At 32.6% G+C, this 12,866-nt stretch overlaps 1 long non-coding RNA gene across 1 annotated transcript; it reads left to right on the forward strand.

Moving 5' to 3' along the window:
- The first annotated feature begins 836 nt into the window (after nucleotides 1–836).
- On the forward strand, nucleotides 837–10,766 carry LOC132758781 (uncharacterized). The gene is made up of 11 exons (XR_009629627.1): nucleotides 837–926; nucleotides 1,325–1,369; nucleotides 1,580–1,665; nucleotides 3,500–3,571; nucleotides 4,167–4,260; nucleotides 4,385–4,476; nucleotides 5,086–5,154; nucleotides 8,225–8,348; nucleotides 9,780–9,926; nucleotides 10,228–10,392; nucleotides 10,575–10,766. It is a non-coding gene; the product is annotated as an uncharacterized LOC132758781 (long non-coding RNA).
- Nucleotides 10,767–12,866: the final 2,100 nt, after the last annotated feature.

Raw genomic sequence — 12,866 nt, forward strand, 5'->3', positions numbered from 1 at the left:
GGTTTTAAATATCGATACAAAATGACTAAGTGTGACCTTGACCTGAGAAGGATCAAACCTGCGCTCGGCACATCGTCTCATTATGGTTAACACTTCTGCAAGTAGTTTCAATTTCATTTCACCGTTAGAAAGATATAGACCGGACACGAAAACTCCTGGAAGCCTATATAAATCAATTAATCCAATTTTGATATTAGGAAATCCGAACTTGTGTTCTGCACACCGACTCCATATAAGTAATATTTTGCTAAACAATTTTACTTTTATTTTGCTTAAAAAAATAATTTCTTTCTATCGGTTCAAAAGATACAGAGCGAACACAAAATTTTGATATTGACACAAAATGACAGTCCGGCATGTCCGTTCGTCCGTGACCCTGACCTTGACCTGAGAAAGTTCAAAGCTGCGCTCTGCACATCGCCTCATTATGGGCAACATTTCTTCCCTGCAGTTCAATTAATTTCCTTCCACCGGTTCAAAATTTTGTATCTACATCGAACAATTGAGTATCAAAATCATAGCAGAAAACAAAATGGCAGTTTGTCAGAATTATTAATTGGAACATATTATATGATGACGATATAACAACACTGTTTTTTTCTATTTTTCTATACGAGACACTTTTCTTATAACTTTTCATTATTTTTTATCATATCATAAAATGATCGCTTTCCATTAAGAAAGTTTAATACTCTAATGAACATTTTAAGTGTTGATGATTTACAAATGTTTTCCCATCGTTTTAGCATTTCAGTTGGAATAATATATGAACAAGGTTATAATTTAGATAAATATAATTATGTCTTCATTCGTTGAAATGAGATAAGGATCAAGGAAACTATTTGTACATTTAAACCCAAACATTATCTAGTACATGTATATGTTTGATAACGTTACATTAAGTTAGTTAAATCTTACCATGAATAGTTAAGTAAACGTTGAGTTTTACAATAAAGTTTACATTTAAATTTACTTTTCATATATATTTTAATATTTTGCTTTTATTGGAAAGATGCTTGGTAATGTATAGATATTTGAAATATGACATAATAAACAAGCATGTATGAGCACATGATTTAATTACACTACACTAGTTATACTAAACGTACATGTATATATCAAAAGTGATTTACTAATTTTGCATAAAGTAATCTTATATAGCTATATCAGTACATTGATATACATTTAGTAAAACGAGCACTTGAATGGTCTGTTCACGTATTAAAATAAATCATTTACAAAAGACATTTATATAAACTATATAAATGTTTAAACATACCAACCGTAAGATTGAAGTATAGCACTATTTATTGCACTTTTTCAGTTTCGTCATTTCTGGATACAATACTATTAATCAGCTCTTTTAGCTGTAAGTATTTTGTTTTCGTTTGAAATAAGTGACATCTATTCCAACGACAAACACTTTTATGAAAATGTTGATTTTATTAATACATGTATTTGTCTCAGCTCATTAAATAGTATAACAAATCAAGTTTATATATGTTAATAATAAAAACTCAGTAAGTCGGAGGTCAAAATAAAAAGCTGCATATAATTTCATTGTTCACCTTTTTATCAGGCGTCCATTCTTTGGTGTGCTATTCATGCAGTGATTTAAAAAGCAACGAGGAGTGTTTCAACACCACTATTTGTCCGGATGGAGAGGTATTGGACATTATTTCATTGTGCCTGCCATGCCGTTTAATCATTGCAATCTTTTTGAATAACACTGACCATCTATGCCATTTTAATTATGCACACTTATCGACACGTTAAATGTTCCTATAAACTGTTTGTGACTATAGGACTGAGAAAATAAGTGATGCTGTATTGTTATGATTTTAAGTAAAAAGAGTTACCGACGACACATGTATTGAAAATGTTTTCAATCATACGAATCGATATGTTGTTTTACGCCGTTTGGTCATATCTCGGCGGTCTTGATCGGCTGCATAACTAGCCAGTAGTTAACAATTTTTTCTTCAAATGACTGACCACTTCTCCCACATTGATGTTCTGGTTTCAGCACGGGAGACATTTTGTTTGAGAATCATTTAATAATGGGGTTGCGATGCTCATTCGTTATTGTAAATCAACTGAAACCATCTTTTCCAAAAATTTTATGAGAACTTACAGCCAAATTTCAAAATGACGCATGGAGGTTATTTCCTCACGCTAAACCTGAATTTAAAGTCTACCGATACATTTAAAAATAAATCCGTTCAATGTAGGGAATAATTGAAGATATCAATTAGAAATTTTTACTTAGTAATCTTTAACAAAACAAAAGAGAAGAAGAAAAACAACAACAAAATTAATTTTTTAAAGTGTTTTATACGGAAACCTGTTACTTTAAGAGAGAGAAGAAATCATTGAAGAAAACAAAGGCTGGAAAAATTCCCACAATATCATCTTATTTTCTTATCATTAGATTTCTTAAGTCAATTTTGTAACTAAAATTCATATAATATATGCCAAACATGCGCTTTATTTTCTTTATTCTTCTTTTTTATCATATTTTTAGTATATATATATGCCACATTAGGTCTTATAGCCGTGCTCTAAATTATACTCAAATAGTTATCTCGTACTTTGCAATTCAAAATTAGAATCATCTTATCTTTATATTTGTTTTTGCAGTAAGAGCGAAATTATAATGAAGAAGGTGTGGCTTAAATAAACCAGCGTTATAAAAGTGGGACACGGTGAATTTGTATTAAAAATGGCACTGTAAAGTCTTCAAAGACGCATCAGGCCTAAAAATGAATACCTTTTGTCTTATTTAGAAAGAGGAGAGTGTTTATACTGTTTTCATGACGTATCTAAGGCATATTAGATGCTTATCATCTGAAAACGAAGCAATGAATGTAAAACAAAATTGTCATAAAGGTAGCAAATTTGAAGCATAGCGGTATTTGGATTTCCATACAAAATGATAAATAACTTTAACTGTAGTAATAAATGCACAAATGCATAAAAGAAGCAAACATAAGCCAGATATATTGCGAATGTACAACTTTTTTTGAAACTGTAACATCACACCAAAACTAAAAGGTTTTAAGAAATAAAGATAATATCACCAATGAGTCATATGGGCTATACGTTCAAGCTGCTAAAATATGTTTTATTTACAAGCATGCTAAATTATTTGAATATTCTTTAGTTTAGTTAGTTCATACGAATATTTCCTTTAGTTGGATTTCTTTAGTTCGAGTGTGTTTGAGGCTATAAGCTTATTGAAAAACCTTCTAATCTGTTCCGGGAACCAACCAGTAACAGGCAATGCGTGTAAATTTTCTTGCTCAAGAAAACAACGGCTTGGGTCTGACGAGGTCTAAACCCACGCGGCCAGCAATCCTACGATTACAAGTTTGACGCGTTAACTACTCGCCTATACTGCCACATATTCTTTAAATGTAATTTTATGATATTCGAAATCGTATGCGTTATTTTGCAAACAATATAAATAAATTTGACAAAATTCAATTTTGTTATGTAGGCCTGCTATGGTCGAGCGGATGGATTCTTGACATCGGAAGTGAAACACACAACTGGATGCACCAAGGAGCTTGTAATACATATTATTGTAATCTGCAGAAAAAAATACGTGAATGTTTATTTTCATGTAATCAAGTAAAGGAAATATGCATTACCGCTGAACTTATTATAAGTTGTTTTATCATTAAAACATGACATGTTGCTTATAAAGAGATGGCGTGTGCTTACTTTATCTAGCCTTTATCTTTGTCATTTAAAAAATAGTACGAATTTACGTACAAACTGATAAACTATGTCGAACCATTATGTATATGCTAGTGTTCATCTGTGCTGTTCTACAGAAATAAGAAACTTCGACGGGAGAGATAGCGACCGGAGAATGTTACTAATTCTGTAGAACAGGTACGGATGAATACTAACATATTAAGTGTAAAGCTTTATTTGGCCTTGTTATCATTCACTTTATTACGTCACTATGCGGTTCTATGAAGTACTATGAAAAACAGAAGTCGATTTTGTACTGAATTGATATAATATCGACATTTGTTCTTCTATAAAAAATTAATGCACAATTTTTTTAAGAAATGCAGCGTTTTCATTGGATGCCAAATAAAGTTGGACACTAAAACAGAGTATTGTATTTCAAACATTGCAATATCTGATTTCAGAAGCCACAACAAAGACATGATACACTGGGGTTTTCTTTCTGTGCACAAGCATGTCATGACGATCTATGCAACTTGCACAGCTGCCAACTCGCAGGTACGCTATGTACACACTTATCATTTTTCATCATTAGTTAAAGCGGTGATTGTTTATTCAACTTTCTTTTTTATTATACCTTTAACATTTTGGAAAATAAGCAATGATATGTTTTGATTTTAAGACAATTCAACAAAGCCTCCACGATGTCTGTCCTGTGATTCGGTAGATTCTCCAAGTCAGTGCAAGAACGTCATTCAATGTTAATCTAATGAGGTAAATCGTTTGATATTTGAGAGTATTTTTAAATGTTTGAATGGTTCAGTTAGTTTTTTTCGTGTTTACAGTTTTTAAATTTGAACGATTTCGATTTTAAACAGGTGTATTGATGCAAACTTGATTATATAAGCACAGAAAAAAGCAAACAGTAATAAACTGGTAATACTTAGTAGAGTCATCCTGTTATGACATGTGAGAATCGATACTAAAGCCCATGTATACAGACTTCATTTCAAACATATACGTTTTCGGTAAATGCAGTTTGATCACAAATGTGACAAAATTATTTAAAATCAGAAGAAGAAAAATTTGATTGTTTTTGGTTCGCATCAACAAAATGAAAGTCATATAGCACCTTTCCAGCCTTCAGTGGTTATGGAAGACTTCAGTTGCCCTTCCATGCATTTTTTCAGGCAATAGCGAGCTCATCAGTAGAATTACCCTCGATCCGTAAGCTAGCCGGATAGTTTCCTCAGGTTTACATTTGATAAAGACAATGCATTTATAAAAAATTACAAGGATTTGAACGAAACTGTCATAAAACAAGTTATTAAACTTAATCATGTATCTTATTTTTGAATAAATAGATATGCATCTTTCTTGTAGGTTTGTTTCTCAGAAAAGGTGTTTACATTTCATAGAGTTGTTTACAGATTTGGTTGTGTCAGTGAAAAGGTGATTGTTTTACTGTACATGTTGAACCATAAAAATATTGCTCATAAAGTGAAAAACTATAGATGATATTACGGTTAAGGTAGAACGCGACACTTAACGAACTTTCGAGTAGCGTCTTAAAATTGGCATGCAAAAAATTTACCATATTTCTGAGTGGATTTCGTTGATTTTATTTCAATAGTTTCAGCCAATTTTTGTACACATGACGTCAAAGTTGACCATCAAAGCCCGTTTTTGAACATGACGTCGTTGCGTATCCTTGGCAACTGTTACGGGTATTTCAACGCCATTGGCGGACAAAATATCTGAAATCCTACAGCATTCGACGGAAATTTTTTTTTCCTTTAAGCAGATATAAAATTTATTGTTTTACGCCGAAAATTGTTTGAGAAATGGAAAGAAAATTGTCAATTTTGTGTAAAATTTGACGTTCAGTTTAGCCGCAATTTTCGGCTTTAAAGCGGCTTATTAAAAAATTCCTGAAATAAATTTTTGATTTTTTTCTTTAAACGTCCTTTTAAATGTATACTTAGTCAAAATAATTAAAAAAATTAGGGGGTCACCGACTCAATTTTTTCGGTACACGTGATTTTATTCCCCCCACCCCTTTGGATAAAAGTCACGCTATCACGGGGCGTTTGGTTTTTTGATGTTATTAAAACGATCGCCCTGTGTCAAAATCCCGCTTTTTACGGCATTTTACGCTATTATGACCACTGCGGAAAATATATGGATACAATAAAGGGTACGGAATTCCGTATATTATAGATAGACAGGTAAAAATAAGTGAAATTTGATGTACGGGACCGTATATCATGCAATACGTATATGACTAATATACCGTGATCCGTACACTCGTAATATGCGGGAACTTTGAATGAAGTTCGTATTTACTAAAATACGTATTTTTTTTAATTACACGATCAGATATTACCAAAATATGTTTTTTTATTCTTGTAAATACAGATTTTGTATATAAAACAGTGAATAAAGATGTACTTCAGAATTACCCACTTTCTACAAGAGGAAAGAAATAATAGTCTGATCTGACATTTGTCAGAATAACATTAAATAGTAAAACTTTGAGTAAAATGTAATATTTCTCGGTTTTATTAACATGTCAGTTGCATACTGATTAAATAGTTAGTGAAACATCGACAGATCCTCTACAGTGCCCGTAGCATGTACAGACAAAAAAAATGACAATATATATTGAAATATCTTTATTTTGTATAAAGATTTACAACGCAACACTCCTTTGTGCAGTATCTAGCTCAGGGCCGCCGGTTCGCTAAAATCCGCAGACGTGTATTTACAGCGTTTCATTATATTTCATGTTTAAAGTACTGTTTCTAAATTTTCCTGTTCAAAATAAATTCTACCATAAATTTGGCTATACAGTGAATAATGAATATTTGCAAAGGCCGATTTGATAGTAATGTTTTTAATACAGCGTTTATGGTGAATCCTCAATTAATCGTTATTTTTAACATTATGATATTCTAAAATGATAAGCAAAACGAGAGAATATGTATTACAGATACTTGTAGAATCGAACGTGCTACATCTGTAATCCAACACCCACTGAGCTAACGTTTCAAGCATGACTGTTTGCTTCACGCTAATATAATTGACTAAGTTTCATTTATGAACCGTATATTTTAATTTGTCAATATTTCGCCAATTCTGTCAAATTGTTGCAATAGTTTTTGATTACAAGTGAAATTCAAATTCTGGTTTTTAATAGGTGAAATAAAATACATATCACTCACAGTATATCACTCATAGTGTGGGTAATGCAAAATGTATAGATTTGCAGAATTTCTTGTAGACTACGTATTAATTTATGATTGAATTTCCGTAAATTTCTAAATTTACATAAAAATATATAGTTGCTTTTGTTCCTTAAGGCATATTTCTCGATTCAAGTTTATTAATCTTATTGTATTACAATATCAAAAAGGAACGCCGCAAATGATTACTCTCAGCTGTATTTACTTTTGTTTGCGCAGTGTACGCGTTGCCGTTGAACGCCTGACGTCATTTTCTTTACATGCGTCTGTTTACAATTCCTTATGAAGTTATTAATCATGCTTAAAAACAAGAAAAAAATCGTTTGTTTTTCGCACAATTTTAAGAATTTGCAATGGAACATTGTTGTTTTTGTTTTATATGTATTAGTAAAACTCTAGAACAATTCTCTTGATAAGCTTTACATTATTGCCGCACTTTGAAGTCTCAAACGTATCGGCATACGTCGAATTTGGTTACAAAATTACTCACAGGGTGGGGTAAATAAAATCACGTGTACCGAAACAATTGAGTCGGTGACCCCCTAATTTTTTTAGTTATTTTGACTAAGTATACATTTTAAAGGACGTTTAAAGAAAAAAATCAAAAATTTATTTCAGGAATTTTTTAATAAGCCGCTTTAAAGCCGAAAATTGCGGCTAAACTGAACGTCAAATTTTACACAAAATTGACAATTTTCTTTCCATTACTCAAACAATTTTCGGCGTAAAACAATAGATTTTATATCTGCTTAAAGGAAAAAATAATTTCCGTCGAATGCTGTAGGATTTCAGATATTTTGTCCGCCAATGGCGTTGAAATACCCGTAACAGTTGCCAAGGATACGCAACGACGTCATGTTCAAAAACGGGCTTTGATGGTCAACTTTGACGTCATGTGTACAAAAATTGGCTGAAACTATTGAAATAAAATCAACGAAATCCAATCAGAAATATGGTAAATTATTTGCATGCCAATTTTCAAGACTCTACTCGAAAGTTCGCAAAGTGTCGCGTTCTACCTTAATTTGTGTATATGTCTACCACAAATGAAAAACATTTGATGTGATAAAACGTGGTGAAAAAATATTGAGGTGCAAAACCCCATGCGTTTTGTTTTGATGGAATTGATCGTCCTCGCTCATATTTCCGTAAGATAACAAGGTGTACAAGAATCCTATCGTTTATATAATTTTGTAGTTTTCTTTTCGCGATATTCAAAATTAACATAGAATGAATAATAAATTACTCTGTCTATTTATTTGACAATTATTACATAGGACTGCAACACCCAACCTGTGAATATGGCTCCTATTATTGGAAAGCGGAGTGATGAAAAATCTTGTTCAGTGTGTTGCAAAACGGACCATTGTAATCTGAAAGCTTGCAGCAATAACCCAGCAGGTATTGTTTCGATGTTTTGTAGACATTTAATGCAACAATAATTTGTCTTCATTTTAGATAGGCATCGAGTTAACTTAAAAGTGATATTTATTATGGAAGCATTTATTCTATATTAAATCGGCCGATATTTCGTATGAATTTACAATGTTTTGTACATTATAACAATAACCTTATATGTGCCACTTCAATGTGTTGACAAAACTGAGTAAAGGGCACTAACAAAGGTTCTAGTCCAGGAGACACTGTCTGCTATATAAGTTGAAGAACAATTCACTGCTGTTTATACAGGAGCGGCTTTCCTTTTTTCATGCAACTTTTAAACTTAAGGCGGTAGGGTCCATACGTGGCAGAAAACCTTACATGAACCTTACATGAATGCCCAGGTCAGGATGGCTGACAACTAGTATCAGGCCATAAAACACAGAGATGGTACACAGTGGTGAGGGAAAACCGTTGTAATATTTTCTATGAGCTAGAAGACGTAGCTAGTATTTCATATGGATCCATAAGCAGTATATTGCATGTCAATGAATCCAAGAATGCTTTTAGGTGACATGGAACTGTCTAGGATTACGATCAGTGGAGCAGACATGCGCATTGCCCAGATGGCTTTCATTATAGAGTTGTAAAATGTGATCACATCTGGCTTACCATTATGATCCTAAGAAACAGCAATTATGACATGGAAACCAATTCAACATAGACTTCCTTATCAACCATGAAGGTATCAAATGGCGACAATTTAATGGAACAGTAAAGAAGTGATCCACATCAATTACTTGGAATACTGAACCACAGTGAGGCATCATGCAAGTCTTGGATAGAAGTTGCGTCATCATTCAATCAAGGCAAAGTCCTGCGTGGAATCCTGTTTCATCTGGACAACGCACCCATTCACACCAGCCGGATTGCAATGCAAGCATTCCCCTTTTTCTCAAGACTAAACCCCGAAACGAACAATATCTTTGTGCAAGAAATTTGTAATGATGGTCAGTTGATTGCTGCTTTGGAATACTAGTTATTGGATCATGATTATGACTTTTACCGATCGGATTTCAATTACTTTTAAACTCAAATAACAAATGTGTAGAGCTAGAAGGATGTTACGTTTACAATAAAATAGAATTAACTCTCAATGATGTGGATATTTCGTACTTAACGCTCAATTGTTTTTATTCATATAGCCTCGTATAAATATGAATTGTGATATAAATTCTGCACTTGTATCAATATACTGTTATCAACACATATAGATAATAAATATTCTGGCCTTAAGATGAGCTTAGAAATTAAATACCGTCTGTACATTTTAAAATATATACCAGATTTACTTTTCTGTCGTGACAAAGGGTAAGTTATCATATGGTACCGAGAAACATACTTTAATGCATAGGAAAAACAAGATAACAATTAGAAATATTCATTTTGAAGGGCATATTTTTCCACTCGGACCAATTTCATCCGATTTGTGTATCGACTACGACACTGCATTGTGTTCAACATTCGGTCGTCTTAACCCAGACGCATGCAAAGAGCAAATAGTACTGAATAGATGTCCATCGTCCTGCGCTACTTGTGGTAAAAACGATTTATTTTTTATACCAATGTTGATTTTCGTATATTTTTCATTTCATTTCACACTCGTTAGTACATATATTTGGAAATAATGATTATCATAAAGATTGTTAAATATCAATTGAATTTTGTGCATTCAAAAGTTTGAGCATTCAAAGACTACAGTAATTTTTATATGTGCATACATGCATTGTGTAAAAGGTATTTTAGAGCCTCATTTTATCCAAATTTTTGTAATTCTTGATTTTTTTTGTGAATTTTATCCAATTTAAGCATATCTAGCATATAAAATAATATACTACAGCTCATGTTGTATGGGGCTCGTGGCAACCATGGAGTAACTGTTCGGCTCGTTGTGGGCTAGGTACTAGGAAACGATCGAGAACATGTCATCGGCGTTTCAACTTTGTTGGGACTTGTGCTGGACCCTCGGTTAGCAGTGCGGCATGTGAAGGACAGTACTGCCCAGGTTTAATATATTTTAGAAATGAAATGTTTTAATTTTATCTGAAATGTTTTAATCTTATTTTCTTTTAAAAAATTGTTATATCGTTAAATACATAACTGCAAAAATTAAGAAAGAAGGACAAATACGATAAACATTAACCATGTAAACAATCTTAGCTAGTAATCATTCAATTTCCTTTTTAGTGAACGGTGGATGGTTTTATGGGCCATATGACGACTGCAAAGAGGTCGGCGGTTCATGGCAATTTCCTGTAGAGTGTACTCAAAAAAAGGCATAACCACATGTTCTTGTCCATCGCCTCAAAACGGTGGTCTCCCATGCAAATAGATTCGTAAAACAATCGAGATGTAAATTTCATCGTGTAATGTTCATATCTTGGCGATGTAAAAAAAGAATATAAAATATGATAATTTCTCAACTGATTAAAAATATATTACATAACATAATGAATTGCTTGTAGCAAAATATAAAGCCTTAAAAAGCTACTACTACATAATATTCCATACATATATCTCCTTTATTTTAATGTATTATAATGCCTAACGATTGTACCCTCCTTAATAGTCAACACGGAAAAATAGCGTACCAGTCAACCGTGACTAACTTCAACAAGGAATTAAATAATCTCAAGATGTAAAAATGTTTTAAATTAAAAAATTTTTTAAATAAAAACTTTTCCCCATCTAGAAAATTTGCTAAGAAAATGTTTAATTGGGAAAAAAAAAAATTCCCTTGTTTTTCAAAAAATAAGTTAAATTTTCTTTTTAATTTAAAAGCTGCAGGGCCCGGGACTTTATAAATTAATTCCCGGGAAAAAAAAACGGTTTTATACATAAAGAATTTAAAATTAACAATTTTTATTTTTGGGTTCCCTTCCCCCGTAAAAAAAGGGTTTAACTATTTATTTTAAACAAAAAAGGGGTGCAAAACTCCCGTGGTAATTTTTTTTTATCTTTTCCAAATTTTTTTACAATCTAAAATAAAATGGGCTATCGTATGAATTTTATTTTTTTAAAAGAATTTTATATTAATTTATTTTTATATTTATAATTCATCTTAACGGCAGGGGGCGACTGGGCGTTTTTAGATTTTTTTTCTATAACAGTTTTTGAGATTTTTAATACATATGAGATTTGCCCTGACTATAAGTTGCAATCAAAAAAAAATCATTTTTCATTTTAGTTTTGGGACCGTAGTCCCAACTAGTGTACTTACAAACCCGAAATTTCCAACTATACAGGGTAAACGCCCACTGCCAGTTGACGTTTTCATCACCACTCTATACTGCTATAAATTGTATTCTTAAACATTTTTGCAGGTAAGTTGAATTCATAAAGTGTTCATTCATCCGACCATGACTGACGCATAACCGCCTCGAAGTGAAAAATAGAGCTCTGTAAAATTTCTTGAAAACTTTGATTTATTGCGAATAAGAAGAGAGATAAGAAAATTATTTTTTTAAAAATCATTTTGCAATTGTGCTTGAATAACGGTATTAGAAATGTAGCAGATATAATTTGAAAAGGTCGATTAATTCTATGAATGGAATGGTAATTGGTACATATGAGCCGTGTCACGACAAAACTAACATAATGGGTTTGCGACCAGCATTGATCCAGACCAGCCTGCGCTTCCACGCAGTCTGATCAGGATCCATGCTGTTCGCTTACCAACTCTATTACAAGTAGAGAAACTGATAGCGAACAACATGGATCCTGATCAGACAGGCTGGTCTGGATCCATGCTGGTCGCACACGCACTATGTTGGTTTTGTCGTGACACGGCTCAATTATGAAATCGACAACTTCCGGTTTACTTTACAGTATGACCTACTTGACAAGCATATCGACCTGTTTATCTCGCAAAAATTTCTTTAAAATTTTAACGAAAAGTTTTAGGGCCCCAAGGGAAAAGAAAAACTGACATCAAAAAATTAAAAATTTTTCTTTGTTATTCATCAAAAATTTATAACATAAATTTTGGGTTTTTAAAAAAAAATTAAACCCTTTTGGGCTTTAAAACCCGGTCGATATGGGTTGGGCAAGGGAGGGTTTTACTGTTAAAAGTAAACCGGAAATTGTCGAATTTATAATTGAGGGGGCTGTCACGAACCCAAAAAAACATTTGTGCCCCTGTGCGGAAACCAAAATATTTCCGTTAAAAAAGGGAATTTATGGGGTTTTATTTTTAACCCTTTTATTTTTTTCATTTTTATCTGAAAAACATTTTATTTTTTGATTGATCTTTAAATTTTGACATTTAAACCCCCTTCCCTACCCCCCCGGGGGATTTGATGCAAACCCAAACAGGACCTCCAGGGTGTGGATTTAGACAAAAATGGTTGTCTTTAGGGTGGGGATTTAGACTTCAAACATTTTAAGATGTCAAATTCCCCATGGTCAGGAAAGTAATGACAGGTGCACGATATTCACTTTTTATTCACATATCTACATGTCATAAATAAATATCATAAT

The sequence above is a fragment of the Ruditapes philippinarum genome, unplaced genomic scaffold, assembly GCF_026571515.1.
Source record: "Ruditapes philippinarum isolate M1 unplaced genomic scaffold, ASM2657151v2 ctg9548_1_1_1_1, whole genome shotgun sequence".
In the NCBI taxonomy this organism is placed as follows: domain Eukaryota; kingdom Metazoa; phylum Mollusca; class Bivalvia; order Venerida; family Veneridae; genus Ruditapes; species Ruditapes philippinarum.